Source organism: Spodoptera frugiperda, chromosome 30, assembly GCF_023101765.2.
Source record: "Spodoptera frugiperda isolate SF20-4 chromosome 30, AGI-APGP_CSIRO_Sfru_2.0, whole genome shotgun sequence".
In the NCBI taxonomy this organism is placed as follows: domain Eukaryota; kingdom Metazoa; phylum Arthropoda; class Insecta; order Lepidoptera; family Noctuidae; genus Spodoptera; species Spodoptera frugiperda.
Genome location: NC_064241.1, coordinates 4,221,747 through 4,245,008, shown reverse-complemented (window position 1 = coordinate 4,245,008; position 23,262 = coordinate 4,221,747). Strand labels below are relative to the sequence as shown.

At 34.5% G+C, this 23,262-nt stretch overlaps 1 protein-coding gene across 1 annotated transcript in view; it reads left to right on the top strand.

Annotated features, from left to right (window-relative positions):
* The window catches only part of LOC118269725 (suppressor of lurcher protein 1), a 76,497-nt gene that overhangs the window by 10,302 nt on the left and 42,933 nt on the right, over positions 1-23,262 (top strand). The window lies entirely within an intron of this gene.

Sequence of the window (23,262 nt, the reverse complement as noted above, 5' to 3'; positions counted from 1 at the left end):
GATCGAACCCTTTTGCATGAAGTATTTAATAGTGAAGCGAGTTGGGGATTTTGTTAGAAAATACCATTATTCATTTATTTAAACATTTTGATGGAAAGTAAACTATACATGTGCTTGTGTAGTTTCGTACGGATGGGCTTTTCATGTCCAAAGTTATTGTAGTCCGTTTTCATTACGTACAACTGAAATGTTTATGCGAGAAAGTAAATGTGTGGGTGTGTAGTTATTGTTACGGTTATCTGACTATTTATTGAAGTCATAACTTTTGTTGGAATCGAAAACTACGCCAGACTTTTTACATTTTCGCCATGTTTGCACTTAGTAGCCTATCACTGGCTCTGATAGCTTTTTTAACGCCTCGTAATAAAATGGTACGGATCAGAAATAGCAATAGCTTTCCAGATTTAAGAGGTTTAGTGAGTTCAGAATAATCGATTTGAAGCTAATCGTCTGTAATGTGTTTATTACACATTAGTATATAAAATTAATACTGATTATGACCTAAAGACCGTTCTTTTGTTTTATTTTGAGGGATGAAAATCATCCAATGGCTTCTCCCACCTGAGGTGACGCGGGAGGGAGTGTCAGACTCTTAGTGACTAAAACCATCCCGTTCCTACCTGCTCCTAACCCGCTAGGCAGTCCGCAGCTCCGGGAAGCAAATTGTCTTGTAGTCAATGTAAATTAGATAGATAAAAACGAATGCTGATTATGACCTAAAAAGCCTAAGAGTTCTTTTCACGATCCATTGAATACGACAGCTTTAATCACCAGTTAAACTTGCAACTAAATAAAACATAGCGTAAAATAGTCCAAACATAACCCCCAACAGTAAGTATTTCCCCGAAATAGGATGACAGATGACAAGCCTCTTCTTGTCATCTTCAACTTGACTTCGAAATCGAATTTGATGAAGACATAGGGCCTTTTCTACGCAAACTTTGTCGGATTCCGTATCATCAATCTTTCCGTCTCCCAATTTGAAGTTTCTACTTGAAAACTTTGCATTCGCACCTGTCCGTTTGGCAACACATGGTCCTATATGTTGCAGTGTCACTAGTCAACGTATTTATTGCTTAACTTTATTTCGGTGCTATGTTATGCGTGGTAAATAAATCCTGTATCTAACAAATATGTATTTATGAAAATTTTCTCAATAATCAATTTAATTAACCCAGTTATCATTATATCTGACTATCTAAAATGTGGAAATCAATACTACTTATTCGCCGCTCCACACACGCGATCATAGGAAAAACTTAGCCTATGTCACGCTCCAATCCCTTAACTATTTTCAGACGTAAAAATCACACCACAAAAGCGTCAATTTTTGTATGGTATAAGCCGGTAAACGAGCAGACAGATCACTTGATGGTAAGCATTCGCCGCCGCCCATGGACACCATGTTAGGAATTAAAATGTTGTTAGAGAATCGGGGATTGGGAAAATTGGAAGGGGGATAATTGGGCCTCCGGTAACCTCACTTACGGAATGAAATACGTCGGTTCTCTGTGAGGCCGTGGTATTTATTAATCGACGACATAAAAGACAGCCGAAAACATACACACTTTAGTTTTGTCATATCATGTTAAAGATATTATTTATTAGATAAACTTATGAAGCTTGTTAGTCACTACATATTTACCTATTTAGGTACCACGTAGGAGTATTATAACCGTGTCCAGTCGTGTACTTAACACAGGCAATCTCTAATTAACCTGTTTGAAAACTTAAAGTAACCACTTACTTCTCTCAAACGACACCCGCAGGTGAGGTGGGGACCGACTATTTTTACCCTGAGACCGTAAGATAAAATTAACTCTACCTTCATGCAAATAAAGTTTTATTTTGCTTCACACTGCTTTATTTTTACGGGAGTTTAGCTTTTGAAATATTGAGAGCATTTTTTTTTAACTTATCTACACGTTTAGCATTAATTTGAAGTGCCTAGCATAAATATGAATGTTTGATATGTATTTTTATCATAGGACATTGAGCTCTAAATACAGGCCATTACAGTTTATTATTTACTTAGTCACGTAATGAAAAGACTTTATTATCGTATTAAACAGATTCTCCTCATACATTTATATCAGATATTTTAGAGGCTATTCAGAGTTAAAGTTTCTTATGTGTATCGAGTTCTCGATGTTTTTTTCATTATGTGTTTAGTTGTGTGACTGTTTTTGAAGGCCCAATCATCTCCTTCCCAATTTTCCCAAACCCCGATTCCCCTACAATCCTTAAATTCCTAACCCCCAATAGGCTGGCAACGCACTTGCAACAACTTCTGGTGTTTCGGATGTCCATGGGCGGCGGCAATTGCTTATCCGTCTGTCAGTTTACCAACTTATACCTTAAAAAAAATGTACGTTACGCATATGACACAAGCAATCTTTACGTAAGTTGGTGTGGTAATAAACCCAGTTTTTAGAAAAAATACCTATACCTTTTTTCTGGCAATGATGATGATACCTCACAAATTTATAACCTTCAACCAGAATAAGGAACATCATTTTAATCAACTGTTTACTTTGAGGCTTCACCAAAATTTGTTGCGATATTCTCAAGAAATTCGATATCACCTCTTTTTGTCTTTCGAAAATGTCAAATTCCTTCAAAGTTGCAAATTCAGAATCCTTTTTCGAAGTCGCTTTCAATTTTCTTATTCTTTGCCTCTTAACTTTAGTTTGGAAAGTAAGTTGGTGCAGCTTCCGAAATCTTAGTTTTTGAGTTGGTAAAAGATGAATTTTGAAATGTTTTTTTTTTATAAACCATCTTCTGGATAGAAATCTATTTTTACCCTTTGATTTTGTGTCAAAATTGAGACCTAGATGGTTAGACGGCTGAAGCTACGGACACCGTAACAGGTTATCAGGGCTCCTGTTCAAAGTAGGAGAAAGAACGGGGTGGTTTTTAGTCAGTAAGAGTCTGATACTCCCTCTCGCCTTGCCCCGGGGGCGAGAAGATAGGATGATTTTTTCCCCTCAAAAAAAAAGTTTAAACAGAGGCGTGATGTGTATTAGAAGATATCTACATATTTATGTAATGAACGAAGTTTACAGAAGGATTATAATAACTTATGTAACATTAACTTAATATAATCGAAGAACTCTTGGTATTTCAGTCATATATCACGAAAATACTAATTTAAATACAGCTAAGCATTAGCAACCAGAAAGCAAACAAATAGCAAAGTTGCTCAGAGGAACAAAAGCAGTTCCAATTGTCCCACGCTCTTTAAACCTACTTCAATCATTTCCTTCGTTCTCTAGAACTTATGAAGTTTCAAACTTACGACAACTAATTTGTACTACTTTCACAGTTATTTGTTCTAGCCAACAGTACTTGGAACGTCCCCAATATGTTTTATTTTCATTGATTTCTTTTTTTTTCTCCTAAATAAATCCTATTTCAGAGGTGTTTGAGGGTTTTCCGAGAAATTGGGGCGAGAATGTTGAAATTGGCACGTTGAATGATGTATAACAATGGATTAGTTTTTGCTAGAAATTGCTCTCACTCATTATAGGCTCGCGCGACGAGTAAGTGCGGGTTTTCCCGACCAGAACCACACCCGTGCGTACGGTGCTATAAGAGCCAATAGACCAGCACAGATGGGGCCCAATAGGGCTGGTGCCTGCTCCGGAGCTGCGGACTACCTAGTGGGTTTACCAGGGCTCCGGCTTGAAAAACAGAAGTAGGAACGGGGTGGTTTTAGACAGTAAGAGTCTGACACTCCCTCTCGCCTCGGCCAAGGAGGGAGAAGTATCTATATTTAGACAAGAATCCTGCAAAGAAGTTGAAATTCTAAGAAATATTTTTTGCAAGTTAGTTGAAGTAAGGCAATTTTATTTATATTTACTTTTAGAAAAAGTAAAAGACAATATGTCGTCTATTTATTTTAAATAGGTACCGAAAAATATTTCATTCTACTATATTTAACCTTTCATATCTTTTATTTAGTTTCATAAAGTTAATAATAGTAACATGCACGTGTCTTTTCAACGAGAGTAATAATTTTATTAAATTCTTTCTTTACAAAATGTATGTAAGGTACTCGACATTATTGTTTCTCATAACATGTTTTTCGGCATTTATCTGTCTACATTCCCAGAAAGACTAACTACGTGAAATTTCTTTGAATAAGAAAGAAGTCTTTGAACTTTACCAAGTAATAATTCTAGATCTGTTTACACGTGTAGGTTTGAGTACAAATTAAGTAATAAGTAGTTATTGTACTAGCATTTTTGTAAACAATTGCATTAGATTTTATGTAATTAAAAGTAATTACAATCGATAATGATTTTTGAAATAAAATATAAATAAATAAATCATAATATGACTCGCATATTTTTTGGTACGATTTTAGTAGACTTTTCATACTATTTAATTACATTATTTGTGAATAAATTGTACCATATTTATTTTGTGTACAAACCAACTAACTACCGACGCATTTGAAGTAAATAAGGTTTTGCGGTAAATAGGAATTATTGATAACGCCATTATCACTTGAGTACATGAAACCCTTGTAATAAATGACCGCGGAAGGACATAACCAACATGATATAATTATTATGTACCCTCGTCCATAACCGTTTAGGAAGCATTGAGGGACTTAACACATTACTAGATTTATGAGTAATGGTCCAAGTTGAGTTAAACTTGTTACTCAACAAACCTACTAAATACTTCAGTCCATTTTACATAAACCAACCACTAATGCTGGCAACCAATGTACTTACTAACATCTTTAGTATCTCGAAGCAACCGAACTTGGGGTATTTATTCGTGGAAACTTTAGTTTTCCGAACTTTTAAAGTACTTCCACTGTTCAGTTGGTGTAACAAAGGTAGTTGGAGAGTTGAGTCTAACAAATGGCCATCGGACGGAATTAAATGGTGGGGAAACGGGGGGTCTCGCGTCTCTTGTTATGCTAATATTTAGCCTTGGGAGATGACAAATTGTGATGCATTCTGCGAAAAATCCGGAGGACGGCGACCGTGACGGATGTAGTTGTGCCCGAATAAAAACTTCCTATCCGTATCTTGGAGAATGCGCCCAGGGGAGAACCCAAGTCCATCCTCTAGTTCTTTTTTTCTTTCATTTCTTTTACTGTGTTTAAGCTTTTTGTGTTGATGCAAAACACGTGTACAATGCCAGTCGGTAATTGTGTTTTATGTGGAAACGTCTTAAGCTCTCGATCCTGACAAATGTCAGTGTACGTCGTCATTCTTTAGTAAGATTGAGAGTACGGAGCTTGTGTAGATTTTTAAGCAGAAAGGGTAAAGAAAACTTATTATCTGCCTGTGTTTTGAGCCTACTTGTAAATTATTTCCAGTATCTTTCTTTTTTTGACGTGTCTCTTATTGTTAAACTATAATATTCTGGCTAGAACTAAAAACAAATCACAAGATTATATAAGTAACATTCTAATTTCAAGGTCATCTAATCAAAAAACGGGTTCAAAACCCAATCGATCACTATTCGCTAATCCTTCCTAAAACCAAACGTACAAATATGAAAGGTCCGATAAAATATTCATTAAAACTTCCCTAGAACTCCGCACTGATATCCAATCAACTATTTCGTACAATAGTGACATTAATGAATTTTAATTTGGGCAAGTTTAACGACTCGACGTTGATTCACAAAAGAGAAGAATAGAATAATCTTGGGAAGATATCACTGTCTTTTGCCATGACCCTGTTCATTTATAAGGACAAAAGACGGCTTTGTTACAAAGGGGTCTTGTTAAAACTATAATATCCAAGGAACCTCGACGTGAATATAATTTAATACTAGAGAAGATTGCTTATTTAAGAATTGCCTTTAATATCCTTTTGGCTGCCGTTTTTGTTCGCTGTGAGAAGTTTGTCTCGTAAATATATTGTTTTTTGTTCAATTCCTAGGTTGTGTATTGTGTAAATATATACAAAAGATATTTATGTATAATTTTTGATAGACATACGAAATAATACTTTAATTGATTAGACTTCGGAGCTTAGGCCCTCGTGATAAGCAATAATAATGGTTCACTAGACAGACATACAATAATGAAATATAGCCAATATTTGGTACAAATTGGCCTTATTGGATTGACAAAGCAAAAACTGTTTTAATTATGTGTACAATACAGTTCAAAATACCATACCCACAACTAGTCAACGACACTTATGGACGAAAACTATACAACTATTTCCCCTTTGAGGAAAACAAGCATGATATAATGATATTAAGCCTTTAAAACCCTTAGTACAGTCGCTATCATGTATATTGCTATACCGGAGGCCCGTTTATGTAGTTCAAACGGAATTATGAACACTCCAGACTGTGAGAGTTGAATATTACACTTTAGAGAGTGTTTCAACTGTACTCTGTACTGAACAGTGAGCAAAGTTCGTAACATATGCCTTACTGTAACTTCTGGTTAAATTCATTTATTGGGCCTTATTTGCGTTAATGTTGGTGTAAGGGTTTTAAATGTGTTCTATTTTTGTTAAGATTTTTTTTTCAGTTTGACCTGTATGTATTTATGTTTGAGCCCGATTATCTCGTGTTTGGCTGAACCGATTTTGATCCGGTTTTCAGCCTATTATTTTTCAGACTTAGGAGAAGGTTTTGTGGGAAAATGTGGGCGGTAAAGAAAATAGAATGGGTTTTTTTATTGAATGATTGTATAATGTGCATTTGGACTGTCTCAATTGATTAGGTAGGTATCATTGCCGAGATATCGATCTTGAGATATTATTTTTAAGTCAAAGTACCTGTTATAGATTTTTTGCTTTCAAAAGTATATATAGTTCTTTCACTTCATTACAGTCGTTAAATCTATGAGGCTTTACACGTGAACTAAACCTAAGTATCCCATTATAGGCATTCGCAATTTCATCCATTAGAATACCAAATACTTAGATAGTGATAAAGATTTCCATTTTCGAGAATGAATCATCAATTTTTAAAAAGGGACGGGCGATCCAATATTTTCGCTTGGTATGCTGGTATTGGAAATTAAAGAAAAACAGCTGATTATGTATTCAAAGAATCATCTATTCGGTTCAAGATATTTCCATTATCTAGAGTTCATTTCATGTTTGAATAATGCTCGTCTTTATTATACGTTCTTTTCATGTTTTCAGCAGACTTGGATTTTTAGTGAATTGAAGTTTTTTTTGGAAGAATTTTAATATGCTATAGAAATTATTGTGGGTCTATTAATTTTACTATCTATACTTCTAGACTAATATAAGTATATAAAGCTGAAGATTTTGTTTGTTTGTTTGAACGCGATAATCTCTAGAATTTCTGGTCCGATTTAAATAATTATTTTTGTGTTGTATAGTGCATTTCTCGACGAAGGCTTAAACATCACGCTATGACCAATAGGAACCGAAGAATGAGTGATAAACTATTAATACGAATGTAAGTCATGTCTCTTCTTTACGCCTTCCACTACAGATTTGAATAGTTCTTTATGTGTTGGTTAGTCCATTCATTGAGAAAGTCTAGCTATTAGTATATTATATTCAGCTTTCTTCTCGTACCTTCTATTTATCGTGAGTGGCCAGTGAATAGCGCTCTTAGTTGAATAAATGTATTTAATAACATGTAATTAATATAAAGTATGCATAATTATCTACCCTTTATTAATAAACATTTTAATAAACTCTAAGTAGTCGTTCTAAGAATTTATCTACCGATATTAAATCATAATTAACCCATTCCTACGTGTTGTTCTCATAAAAAGTAGGCGTAATACACTGCCTACGTTTTCGTAGAAAAATAGATGTGAAGCCATCTTTCCCTTAATTTTAATGATAAACAAACCCAAGTATAAATATATCTAAAATACATGTAAATGAATCCGAGCGAAAGAAACAAATTGACTACATTTTAAGGGTTTTTCGAGGTACTTTGATCAGTCGAAAATTCCCATTACATCTTGATATATTACTGGAGTTTCTTCATGAATGTTTGCGAATCAAAGGCGAGACGAAACAGTATATTTGAATGGCAATGTGAAAGATTTATTAGCTGAGAAAATATGTGGGCTATATACCTTTTTACGAGTACTTTTGTGGAGTGAAAGATAATCAAATTAATTATTCGTGAAATTATATTGAGTGAAGTCGTATGGAATTTTATGATAACTTCACAGACAATTATTGAGATTATTTATATCTAAGTTTCAGAATTTACGAATATTCAAAGTTGTGTAGCCTATTTATGCGAAGCCTATAACGAGGAACCACTTATTAACCACGAATAACGTATGTAATTAAATTGTAACGTAACTAGGCGTAGACATTTTTAGTCCCTCTACTTCACGATATAATAAAATGGTCTATTCATATACTTTATGCAACATATTTCTCAAACTCCACCTCAAACCAAAAAGAAAACAGAAATAAACAAAAACAATTGATTTGTAAGAAAATGTCGGCCCATGTCCCAAGTAAATCGTGTTTTGATGTGTGGGCGAAAATCTCCTAAGCCTTGACGTTAGCTGACGTTGAGTACGACAACAGGCGACGAAAAGACACGGCTTCGAAATCCCGCACGAGGACCCGCAAGAATAATAGATGTGACTGCCTACTTAGGATGCCTGACCAAGGACAGTAGTCGGTAGTTGAATTTTCTCCTCGACACTTTCCCAAAATTTCATCCATATTTTGTTGAAAACTTTTTTTGGGCTGACCATATTAGTTTTCTAGTTTCGTGTTCACTACATTTAAGTTAACGCTAGAATATAGCGCTACACACAAAATTAAATTATATAACGTTACCTAGTACACAATATTTAAGTGTGGGAGAGCCATGCTTTAGCACGAATAAGCCGGCTCGAAAACCGACGTGAAACAACGCTTGCGTTCTGTCTCGTTGTGTGAGTGTGAGCAATTATTCCCCCCCTCCCCTTCTTTCCAATCATCCTAATCTAACCCTTCAATTTCTCACCCCAAAAGTCCAACAACGCACTTGTAACGCCTCTGTTGTTTCGGAGAAAAATTGGGAATTCAAAAATTTTCAAAAATCGATTATTATACTATTTTTTTCTTTTTTATTTGTAGTGTTATATTATAGCGTTGACTTAAACATGTTTCTTTCCTGTATCAGCTTTACTTATGTAGTTCAGTACAATAAAAGTTCACGACCTCGAGATCAGGTGTTCCACTGTTCCTGTCCTGCCATTATTGCCTCTTGTTTTTTTTACGACTCCGAGAAACAGTTGTTGCCATTGAAAACAAAAGAAACTCCTTGTTCTTTTATCAAAAAACATTCTTCACGATTTCACGGAACGCTTTTGTTTATGCGATAAAATAATGTTCCAAACTTTTCTACTCTACTTTACTTTCGAAAAAGTATTTGGACCCTTTTTTTGATAAATCACTCTCTGCGATACGATATTTCTCAATAACGTATAGGGTTCATGTTCATATTTGAAAGTGCCTGTTCTGTTAAAGTCCTACTGAGACGTGTCAGTGTTAATAAAAATGGAATAGGTGTATGTAAGTAAAGCCGGGGGCCCGAATCATGTCGGTCGTAGGCAACGAAACTCGACACCAGAAGTAATCCTCTTATCCTAATATGGTGGAAGCCTTTTTATATAAGAAGATATATGATGTAGTACGAACGGAATATTAGTGCACTGTATACGAGGATACCTATATAATGATACATCAAATATAAACAAGCAGTGTTACACTCCAGCTCAGTTTTAAGCCAGGCCTTATGAGGATTTTCTTGGAAACGGGTTATTATCTTAGCTTGCCGTCTCTAGCCTTGTATTAAAGTTTCCCATGTTAGGTTGTAATGAAAGTTGTTAATTAACTTTTTAAATATAATACGTAAAAACTTTTTAAAAATAGTGCGTAGCACTTTTTACAAATGGTATTTAGGTGTATAGACTAATAAGGTAACATATAGTCTGTGTGATGACTGCAGAGTAGAACATTCTTTTGTCATTTCTGTCACTGTTTGAGAAGCAGCGCTCTCATATGTATCAACTTAAGATTTTTTAACTGCTATCTCCAATCACCCTGTAAAGGAGATTATGGTGAACCATCTAATGTGGGCTCATAGCTAAACTTTACACTGTCTCGTACTGATACTCACTACTGATGTACTATGTAGCTATGCTACGAAGATATAAACTATGAAACTATGTGCTAAACTGGGAAACTATGTAGTTTCCACTGACAGAAAACTATGGAGGTGTGTGAGTAAGGTGTGCTATGAAGATACGCCGCTGCAAAGTAGCTGTGCGAGGAAGATGCGCCCTTATCGTCGTGAAAAAGATGAATTATTCCCTTTCTTAACCAATGTTTATTATCACAAACACTGCTGTAAATAGTTTACGAGTAAAACACAAGGTTACAATATCATTAACGTTTTAACATAACTAATCAATTTAATTGTATTGCCTCTATCGATGTGTGAATGTACCACAGAATTTGTTGGCCAATTTGTAACAGCCAACATTGGAACATTGGTCACTGGGGTAACCAATGTTTGTTTGCATGTCGCTATCGGCTACAGCAAACAGTAGAGCATGGAATAAACGTAGATAACATTTAATTTCATGTGTGTGAGTTAAATACTACCTACTGCTGTTTGATATAAGGTCATCTTTCGATTAGCTTGTTAGATAAAACTCTAATCTTTTTAAATTTGAATCTCAAAATTTCATCATATTACAGCCTGTATTCAAGTAAATAAAATATATGTACATTTTGAGACTCAGTTTTACAAGTTAAGTTTTACACATTTCGCAACAAATTCTGATGCCTAACGACACGACACACGTTACAAGATTGTGAATATGTTTGGATTATCTCTAACAACACTATATTTGTTTACTCCATTTGATTAATCTGTAAAATACCATTCGTCTACATGGATAGCAGGTACATGCATAATATATCTACATATAGTCGATGTTCAATTTATAACAGAATCCTAAGTCTTCGAGTGAAATAATTTCTCCTCGCTCGATCTATTCACTTTACGGTTAGTTCGTGCACCTCGCAGGTGGCGCTATCTATCGTCGTCAGATATTACTTAAGTTTAAGATTTATTACTCGAGTGGATTTTCTTACGGTTGCTGCGGTGAGAATGTGATAAATTGAAATGGATCAAATGTTTGAAGTGTTTGAGGTTTGAATATTTTATTTACTTGGATTATTTCGAGCTTAAAGGTTAATTTTCAATATTCATTAGCGTATTTTCTTATTTTCATGTGGGTTTTGACTTGAGAGCAATGCGTTAGTTTCCGAACCTGCGGACAGCGTAACAGGTTACCGGGGCTCCGACTCAAAGTAGGAGCAGGAACAAGGTGGTTTAGTCAGTAAGAGTCTGACGTTCACGTCATAGGAAGATTTTCCCCCGGACAAAAAACTGCAATGCGATGATTACAAGGTTTCGCTGAAATACGAGTAGGACAATGATTGCTAAATTAGGTTTTTAGGTTGTTGATGATATTAATTAGTTTATACCATAAAGCATAGTATGTGACAAAAGATTTCTAAATAATGCAAAAGGAATGTTTAATGATGGAAACTGTGTCACTTAAATAGCCTAATGAAATAAAGGACACAAAGAAAGTCTAGACTTTAGGCTAAAACAAATAGGTCTTTTACTCCAGAAATCCAACAATACAAAGAAAATTAACCAATCAATTTGTCAGTTAATAGAAAATCGTCTACATTGATCAGAACCAGTCCACCGTTAATATTGGGTCTCCTTGATCTTACAAATTGCCAATTATGTTTACATGATTGTAATGAAACCCTTTGGCGTAGGTTGGTATCTTTTTGTAATTCAAAATGTCCAATTTGTCTCTATGTAGACAAAAGTGGTTGGGACATAATTGGTCTGCTATTCACGTGATGTTTATTGATTCAACTTCCAAGTAGGTTAATTAGAGAATATGGAACGTTTTATCGACTTGTTTGAGGCGTTTGATACATTTCATCATTTACTTTTATTTACGAAACCTCTTTAAAAGATCATTAATCATTAAAATTGGTATTGTTGCTGCTTAGTATCTGTCTAACTATACTACATGATTGGCACGATGGCTGAGCAACTGATTGTCGTACAAAATGTAGTGGGTTCGATTCCTAGTTGATTCCCGCACGGAACAACTGTTTGTGTGATCCACAAATTGTTGTTTCGGGTCTGGGTGTCATGTGCATGTGAACTTACATGTGTACCCACGACACAGGAGGCAATTCTAGTGGGGGGCAACGTTTTCTTTATAAATGTGAAGTCTAAGTCTGCTCTTACCTTCACCATTACCTCCTAAGAGTTCTGAACTCAGTACTCTTCTTCTCTAACAAAGTTAGCTTAATATTATTATTCTATTGAAACAATGTATAACAGAGCATCACTCAAGGAAGGTTCGAGCGATTTGTCTTATTTTTTATTGTCATTTGTAAGTATCAAGCTCAAGGGTCTGATGAATGACTTCCTATATTCTTGATCGGTTTGGTGGTTTTGTTTCTATCACTACATAGTATAAAACAAATTCGCTTTCTCTGTCCCTTTGTATGCTTAAATCTTTAAAACTATGCAACGAATTTTGATGCTTGTTTTTGATGATTTTTTAATAGATAGAGTGGTTTAAGGGGAAGGTTATATGTATACTACATGCATAATATATCACCATTGCACCCATGCGAATATAGGCGGGTCACTAATAGTGAATTATATAGAATCGGCTTCAAATATCATGTGATTATTAAATGAAACGATTTAGTGATGACTAGTACATTTCTGTAAGTAAGATGTACACGAGAAAAGAAATGTAGACAAATGCATTAGGAAAGCTGAAATATCCGTTGTTTTAGTAGTTTATCTTAAACTACACACAAGAATGGTTTTGTTGCGTTTATTATTTCATTGTTTTCCCAGTAATAATCGTAATAATCCCATCTAGTATTTCGGTTTAAACGTAATATTTGCGAACATAAAATTAGTTATGTTAGCAAATACAAAACTGTTGTACATTTTGAAATTCAAAGCTAATTCAGTGTAGTCCTCGTTTTTATACAGTCTTCGCATAAATACAAAGCATACAATTTGCGATGCGGAATTTAGATAAAAATACTGCCTTTTGTTCATTAAAAACATTTCGTTTTGTGTGTGATGGATAGAATTTATATGTTGGTGCTACCAACATATGTTTTATTGATTTTGACTCACACTTTTTAGGCTTTGCTAGACATTCATATTTAAAGTTTTACGATACGATATTAACTTTTAAGTGATAGCTATCGATCATAGATGCTTTATGAGGTGTTTTTTACTGCAAAGGAATTATCATAATTTTTTTTTCGTATAAGGAAGCCGGTAAATGAGCAGACGGATCACTTGATGGTAGGCAATCGCCGCTCATCGACACATGAAACACCTGAGCCGTTACAAGTAATCTCACTCACATAACAAAACACAACGCAAGCGTTGTTTCATGTCGGTTTTCTGTAAGGCCGTGGTATCACTCCGATCGAGCCGGGCCATTCGTGTTGAATTGTGGCTCTCCCACACTTAAAAGTTTAGTGAAAACTTAAGTTAAATGAATTATAGTGACATATTTACTATTTACCAGGTACCTTTATTTGACAATGAGCTTCTTTTAACGTTACCTACTTTGTATCAAGGGATACTGAATAACCGCAATTATGATAGTTTTGCAAGCTTTTTCTAGACCCTTCATTAATCAGCAATCTCATATAAAACTAGAGGTTTATAGTGCTATATAAAATCGACCTACCGACATCGAAATAAAAACCACGTTACAAATTGACAAAATAAATTCGTGTAAAGGTCCAAATAAACCAAAATTGAGTTATTTGAACGTGTAAGAAGACGAATTGAAATTCTCATTCACCTCTTATTGGTTGCGTAAACCAACAATGCGTTAGTTAGACCCTTTGGCCTTTGAGGGATTTCGGTATAGGCCGCTGTCTCTTTTGTAATAACAATGAAAAATTGACCACGTTTGCCGCTGTATATTTTGTGAACGCGTTATTTATAGGCTTATTGATTTAGCAATTTTGGACATGATTTTGGATTATGAAGTTTCTATTGATCTATTCGTGATAAGCAAACAGGTATGCAACATTTTCATGGGTCACAGTGACCTCTAAACCGCATCATTATTGGTCCATCGCATATAGAGCCTAGTAGGGTTGATGACTGATGGGGAGCTGCTGGTTTACTTGGGCTCCGGCTCGAAAAGTAGGAGTAGGAACGGGGCGGTTTTTAGTAAGTAAAAGTTTGTCACTCCCTCCCGTCTCACCCAAGGTGGTAGAAGTAATTGGATGCTTTTTTCTCCACATAAAAAGAAATACCAGCAGACTAATAACGAAGCAATCACAACAACTCAAAAAACCTTCATTACAGTCCTAGACTAGACCAGACCCAAAAGTAAACCACACTATCAAACCAATATTAATTCCTTTCAGTAATTTATTTCCAACATAAGGCGATACCAAATGTTACAATGGAATTGCTTGAACCGAATTACAGTGAATAGCACTGAGTTTCAGTGTTCAGTGTTCACTTTGATGTATTATCAGTTCAATGCTTATACACTGGCAGCAAACGTGCTGGCATTAATTCTTGTGTTCCACGTGACTTCGAATACGTATCAATATGTTTATGTATTAGAAATATGGGTGACTGATATTATTTTGTGATGTTAGAGGTACCTATTGGATATATGAAATTTGCCTGGTATATGGTAAATGATAAATGATAAATGAAATTTATTTTGCAAATAGGTTATAAAATAACACTTTTACACGTCAACAAATGTAATAAGCTCGGTAATAGGCTCACTCCCTATAACATGGGACTTACAACACAAATGGTGAAAAATGGGTGTACAATTGTACATTGTAAAGTGGCATTAAGTTCCAAACTAAACGACGTTGTTATAGGTATTAGATATGTATTATATGGATGTTCACATATCCTAAATTTTTATAGGTGTTTTGGTGTCTAGTTTTAACTGGAGGTGAACATATTTCCAGACACAAAGTGCAATTCAAGAGTTTATGATAATACTATGTTGAAATCAAAAACTCAGTAATACTTCAAAATAAATCCGAAGACTAAGAAGTCCTGCAGTCCGTTGCGTTCCATACGCCACACGTCGCGTTCCGCGTGCACCTCAAAGAGACAGACCACCTCAGAGAAGCCCAGTAGCGCTGTATGCCTGATTCGGAGCTGCGGATAACGTAATAAGTTACCAGGGCTCCGGCTCAAAGCAGGAGAAGAATCGGGTTGGTATTTAGTCAGTTAGTCACTAAGAGTCTGATAGTCCCTCTCGCCTCACCCAAAGCGGGAGAAGTCATTGGATCATAAATTATTAGGTATAAGAAAATTTAAAAGGTGAGTCTATTGCCAGAGATGAGGGGAAATTAAAGATTTTATGATATTACTATGTTAAAATCAAAAACTCAATTAATACTTCAAAATAAAGAGATCGTAACTGTGACCTAGAAGGTCTCCAGTCATTATAAAAATAAGCTATATTGAATTAGATATAGTTTTTATTACCATCACTTAAATTTCTACTCAAACAGAATATCACAAAAACGAAACAAATAGAAAACAGCAGAAATTCCATTAGAAAAATAACACAGACCAGGCCAGCTAGAAACAGGTTCTAAATTCAAACAGATCTGATCTTACAACCAGCCAGCACCTAAATGTATGTTATTCGCTTAAACCGTATATCAATAGTCCGATAACACGACACTGGGTACACGACTAATGCATTACTTCGCTTCACGAAGCCTTACTAATACTTGTAGCTACGCTAGTGTTAGAACAAGTACCTAATCTTGTAATAGGATTATAACATAACATGTGACGTCATTCGTTTCATTCTGCGAAAGAAAATTATAGATATATACGTTAAATATAAAAACGTTTCGACAGTTAAGACTAATGTATTTTGTAAGCGATCTTATTGTTTCAAACCAGGCATGATTTTAGATCCCATGCGAAAATTTGTTTACTGAATAGGTTTACTGATGCAAATAAGCAAAGTTTTAGGCTACGTGTCATACTAAGAATAGAGATAATGATGTGGTATGAAAATTAAAAATCTATTTAGTCTAATCTAGTTAGGTTATTTTAGGTATTTTTTTTTATTTTGTCATATAAGATAACAATATTTTGCCAACACGAATTAAAGTTTAGGAGTGGGAGCAAAACGTTATTTCTACTTATAAAATGTACCTAGAAGTGACGAGAAATAAAAAAATATGTGTTCACAGGCCCGCATCGTACGCATCACACGCAATGGATTTTAGTTTATCTTGTAGTTGAAGCTCATACAACTGCATCCACTGATCCGCATCGTACGGACCGCATCGTCAGCAATGCTTACATGCGATGCGTACTGATGACGTCATACGGAATGCGTAAGATATATACGATGCGGGTCTGTGGACGCTTACCTTAAGACGGACATTAAAATGAAAATTAATCATTTACCCTATTCCGTACGAAAATTTCTGAAAAGCTTTGCTGATGCACAAAATAGGCAAAGATCCAGGCTACATGTCATTACTAAGAAAATAGAAAATCTCAATAATTGATACCATTTGTTTATTTGTAATGGGACCACTTGTTCATGGCTATATTCATTCTACCAAAGACTCTCTAAGTCAGGATTAATATTCCATTTCTTTAATAGGATTATTTCTTAGCTGAAACGAAAGTCATTTATAATAATTAGAATATTTTTCAAATGATTTATCTTGGTCATTTTCTGTCGCTAATCTTGGGTAGGTGTAATAAATTTTATGATTAACTAGCTCTGTTTTGACGGTTTTGTTTGCGGATTTTTTGTTACGAAAATAGGTATGAACTGTGTTATTTGAGGGTACAAAAACGATGAAATTATTAATGTTACTGAATATTATATCAATCTTTAGGTGTTTTGAAAATATGAAATTACTACTGACTAATTTATGATATAATTATGAGTTTACGATTTATCACACACATAAATGCATACATAACTTTACGCCTGTCTCCCATACGGGTAAGCAGGGACAATGGAACGCTAATTGCTACGAATCTTACATACCTCTTTCACTTCATCAACAGTCATTAGTCGTTTCATGCATGCTCGTCGGTTGAGAGTATTTTAATTTGGCCCTTCTTTAATATATCGCCAATCTCGTCGATATAAGTCTCAGGGCGCCATCTACCAAGAGTCCCATTCATATCCGCGCTATATACTTCTTTCGTAAATAAATCTGGTTTCATCCATCTTTTTTATATGTATGTCCAAACCATCGTAACATTCCCTTTTCAATCCTTGTCATTACATCGTTTTTCAATCCACACCTTTATCTAATAACACATTTTTATACGATTTATTGTCTATTTTAAATTATGTTTTATAATTCTAATCTAATCGATATGTTTCTAAAGAATAATCGATTTTTAAATATCTCAATATAACCGTGATATTAATAAAGTCGCCAGTATAAAGTAAACTAAAAAATAATGATACAATGCAATGAATAGAAATATTCAAATAAAATTCTTTGAATATATATTTTTGTATTTATTTGGAGAATCTATCGAGAACATTTTTCATTAATGTTTAATTTTCTTATCAAACAGCGCGCAGGTGCACTTAAAGATTGATGGGCTTCGGGAAAATGTAATTTGTACACCTCAAAATAAGTCTGAGATTTAAAAGACACTTTCAAATTAATATTTAAAAAGAGACAGATATAAACATGAGAAACTCTAAGTAATATTTTCCTTTGAGTTTTCAACAAAATAAATCTAGTATTCATACTAAGAAGTAAAAACTATTTTTTAAAACAGAGAACCGCATTAAATTTTCTTTGACGTCTTCATTTTTTTAAGTTACGTAATCTATATATTAATACGTGATGCAAAAACTTTGGACCGCTTTTTACGAAAATTGCGCGGACGTAGGAGTATAAAATTTGGTACACTTATAGTTTATGTGTAGGAGAAGTGCAAAACGCTAATATTTTTCAAAAATAATGCTTATAAAGTACATTTAATCAATAAATAAAACATTACACACACATGCACAGTATCTGATCGTATTTGACAAAACGTCAAAATCGATAGACATTGCGATGATATTCTCACGTCTCATATGAAAAGAGTTTTATAAAAGAGTTTGTTTGAGTTTGAGTTAAATAAAAATGATCCTTGAACGTATGTTAAGTGGTATTGTAAATTAAATCATATATGGTTGAATTTCGACCACTAGGCGACCACTAGTATCCTTAAAACCTTCTCTTAAGTTTGAAAAATACTATGCTGATAACCGCATCAAAATCGGTTCAGCCAAACGCGAGATAAGCACGCACAAACATACGGTTTTAAAAACTATCTTGTTTTATATGCCTTTTTAAGAGGGGAAAATCATCCAATGACTTCTCCCGCCTTGGGCGAGGCGAGTGAGAGTGTCAGACTCTTACTGACTAAAAACCACCCTGTTCCTACTCCTGTTTTTCGTGTTTTATAAGCCTAAATATATAAATAGACGATAGACACATACTCGTATATACGATTGGCAATGTAAAAGGTGCTAACGGCACCCTATTATTAATAATAGGGTTTCGTTAGTGCCTTTTTTCGTAGAGAACCCTGAAAAGGTACCCAAACATCTCATAAATTCTCATCATTTTTTATTTACATCTAATTTATTCATTCATAAATATTTAACATTGCTTTGAATAAATATAAGGGTAAGTAAGTAAAAATGAGTGTTTCTATGTCCATCTTGATGGTTCGAGGCCCGAAGAAATGATAAGGGTATTTGTGTGATGAATATGGATCAAGTTGAGCAAGATTGTGATGTGTTGTTGTGAGATATTAGGCGCCTTTGTTGGTTCCTAAGTATAGCCTGAGGTATTGTATTTTATGTTTCCTATCTTAAGCCTGTGCTAGCTATTGTTATCTTGTGGTGGCCTGGAGGTTTAAGACGTCTGCTTCTCATGCATGAGAGTGTGGGTTCCAAACCTACCAACGGCAAGTAGCAATGTGACTTATTCCAATTTATATATACTTTTTAAGATTGTTTAGACACCACTGGCAAACGATGAAGGAAAACATCGAGAGGAAACCTGGACTTTAATTTCTTATTTATAAGTCTGAAATCTCCAACCCACGTTAAGCAAGCATGGTGATTAGTACTGAAATCTTCTCTGTTTGAGAAGAGACCTTTGATCAGCAGTGGCCAGTTATAGGCTAGTTCGTTAATATAATGGCGTGACTTTATGTATGTACGTACGTATACATATGTATTCTAACTTCATTTACCATCCAATTCAAATACTGTCAGCAATTTATTGCTGATGAATGTACAAAATGTACCTAACATAGAAAATCACTCTGAATGCAAAATGAATAGGTTAATTCTATTTAGAGGTTAGTGATTAAAAGGCTCGACATTGTACTAGTTGGTAAATAGGCGGTGAATTCACATCGTATTTGCCAAACGCGGTTTCAAGTACTAATCGAACTAATTGTAACCCCACCGTTGGTGATTCAAACTAAACCATATTTCAAACTGAACTGTAGGTTTAATATACATTGAAGAACGAAATTGGCAAGTCTGAAGTTAATTTGGTGAGATTACGAGTAGTTAATTCAAGTTTGGTAGAATATTTATGTACATTAAAATTTCGTATACACATCATAATCATTATCTTTTTTTGTTTTAATTAATTAAACAGTAGCCCCTTTTCTAAAATAATTTACGATTCAATCACGCAACTGTTCAACTAAAGTTGCTCAATCAGTTTCAAGTCAAGCCTGGGGCCCATAATCAAAACAGTATCCGACCGAAATAGCGTATAAGAGGATACAATTTTTACTTTACAAAAAGTAGCATTTGTACCTAAATATATCAACACTACAGTTTTAAAAGAATTACTCTTTAAACTCTTTATATATCTAAAGAATTCCTCCACGGTGTGTCAGCTAGGAGTGTTAAATGGAATTAATCTAACTCATACTTAATGCAAGGATTAGCTACTATCAGATTACTGACGACAATGTAATCTGAATTCTGTTAGGTACAAATCCTTTCATTTGGTGTGAAACCTTCGAGCCGCATTTAATACGGAGACGTGGATATCTTACATTATAATAATTTACATACATTTAGTACTCAGTTTCAACGATGTTGTTAGAATATTATAATAACAAGAATGTATTTTGGTTATGGTTTAGTGTATTGTATTTTAGAATAAGCTGGATTACGAATGAAATTATAGTGAACACAAATTTAGATTATTATTTTGGGCATTGAAATATACTTAGGTGTTACGCATCAAGTAATATTTATACTTCAAATGATACTACATATATTGAATGAAATGTTAAAACGTAACATTTTTTTTCCAGTAAGAGGATATTATATTCGTATACGCATTAAGAGGATATGATTCTTAGGTCAGGCAAACTAGCTGCTAGTATACCGGCTCGAAAAGCAGGAGTAGGAATGGGGTGGTTATTAGTCAGTATGTCTGACACTCTCTCTCGACTTAGGCGAGGCGAGAGCGAGTGTCAGACTTACGGACGATATTATACTTAAGGACGATTTTCCTCCTTTAAAAAAGGCCAGGCAAACTATTAGGGATTAAAAACTTATGTAGGTACTAGCGGACCCGACAGACGTTGTCCTGTCTACACGTCTTTAAATTGAAAATTTTAAACTTTTTTCTAAAACATTCTGGACCATATTGATGAAAATTATTATTCAAATGTGACAATATCTAACGTCATTAATATTTGACACTGCGATGATAGCGCCGTCTGTCGGATCCTATGTAAAACATTCCAAAATCAACAACTACTAATAAATTAAAAATTAATTAAAAAAACTTTGTCCAGCGGACAAAATTGTGAATCTAAACCATTCTCAGATCCTCTTGAACACATACAAAAAGTTTCATCAGAATCCGTCTAGTCGTTTAAGAGGAGTTCAGTGACATACACACGTACAGAAGAATTATATATATAAAGATACTTATTGAATGAAATGTTAAAACATATCAATTTTTCCCTGTCTATCTCGTTGGGCGACTAGTCGAAAGTTCGTATACCGAGTAAGAGGATATGATTCCTATGTCAGGCAAACTAGGTGCGGGTTTACCGGCTCGAAAAATAGGAGTAGAAAAGGGGTAGTTATTAGTCAGTAAGAGTCTGACTCTCTCTCTCGACTTAGGCGAGGCGAGAGCGAGTGTCAGACTTACGGACGATATTATACTTAAGGACGATTTTCCTCCCTTAAAAAAGGCCAGGCAAACTATTAGGGATTAAAAACATAATATGTAGGTATGGACATATGGGTATATTATACACATGATGTTACTTGTGATGGTTTTCTAACTTAACTGACCCACGTATGTAGTATATACAAAACAAGTTTTGATCATTTATAAAGTTTTTGTCGACTACACTCCTACATGGTAGCGATAGTGCCAGTTGATTGATTGATCGATACGCCTTCAATTCAGCTTGTGGCAGAACTATAGTTCGTAGAACTTGTGAGGCGACACGTCAATCATTTTAGTGGAACATGTTCTAACAAGCCAGCTGAGTAACCTTTAAAACTGAGTTTTACGTCCGTACTAAGTAACGACTCATTAGCGAGTCATTAATGGTTACTCAGTCCTTAGCAATTGTTTTCGATATAAAATCGTTACAAGGAATAGTTTAAGTATCCATTAATTGTATATGAGTACGATAGTTAGAACTTTTGGGTCAGTCAAAAGAGTACAATCGATGTGTAAGGAATGTCGGGTATTCGGGTAACGTTAGCCTACGTCATTGTATTTCCAGATACATCTTCAGTTTTTTACCTGATCGAGTTTGAGAGTTGTTTTCTTTAGCACGGCTCCACTTGTCTGTTGCGCTCGCGACGTGCCGACGCAACTGACAAAAGGGGCGTGCCATAAAAAATATATGGAAAACCACGCTACGACGACAAAATGCAGCAAAATTATGAATAGTCCCTCTATACCTCGAAACTAGTAGAGCTTTTCTTAATAGAGAAAACACTGTTTACTCACGACAAAACACAAAGGACATGTGTGGCCGAGGCCTTACTTGTTATGACTATTTAGTCCTTTTTATACCATATGGGTATTCTAGGTCCATTACAAAAACAGCTCAAACACAGATATTAAACATCTTAATAAATATTTTATCAATTTATAATTGTTCTATTAACGAATTTAATTTCAATAAATGTAAAAAAAATGTTGTACTTACTACATACTCGTATAATTTTAATTAAAACCAACAGTTGAAACTGCGGCAATAATATTGAATCCTACATTTCATTTTAGAGGATTTAATTACATTACGATCACGGTGAGGGAGATAAAAGATGGATTTGCGTATAATCTAAGGAAGCAAGTCCGGTATAATTATGAAAGATAAAAAAAAAACCTTTAAACGCTAAGGGTTTTATTAAAAATACATTAACGGGATACGGTCCAGACTCAGTAAATAATATTATTTCGTTCGTATATCATAATTACGTTTGTGGTTTCTTTATGTTAATATTAGATAACATGGTTTTCCCTTACAATTACATTTACGAAATGAAATTTTATTGTTAACTTTTTGTGAATGTTTTCTTTTTAATATTTGCTGAGATCATTTTGGTTAAATGTTTATGGGTGCTTTTCTACCTGAGAAGTGTTATATTACGTTGCTGTGGAGGTGTTTGGCTTCCAAATCATATTCATTAGTACACATAGCTTAGCACCGGTGGAAACCGACTTAGCTAAGCTATATTTTTTATATATAAGCTATGTAACTTAGTATCAGTGAATACAGTCATATAGTTTCAAAAATAAAGAAGGAATATATAGAGTTTACTTACATTTTTGACTTTCTATATATTTTTAGATGCGAACAATAGAATACATAGTAGATAATAATAAGATAGGAAGTCAACCAAACATAATACAGTCCGAGGTATCCTTGGAATTCGAGATTTCTCAAAAGAATCGTTTCAATGCAGATAGAAACGATCAAGACGATAAGCAGCGCATTTTAAATGTAGACGTTCGTATGCTTTCGGATGTCTTCGGCTATCTTCGGTTCCTAGTTGACAACGTACGCAGAAATGTAGACCTGAAGAAAATTATACTTTTTGCAATCTTAAGGGCCCTTTTGTTTTGTGAAACGTTCTGGAGGCTTGGTTATGTGTTTTTTTTTTTTTGT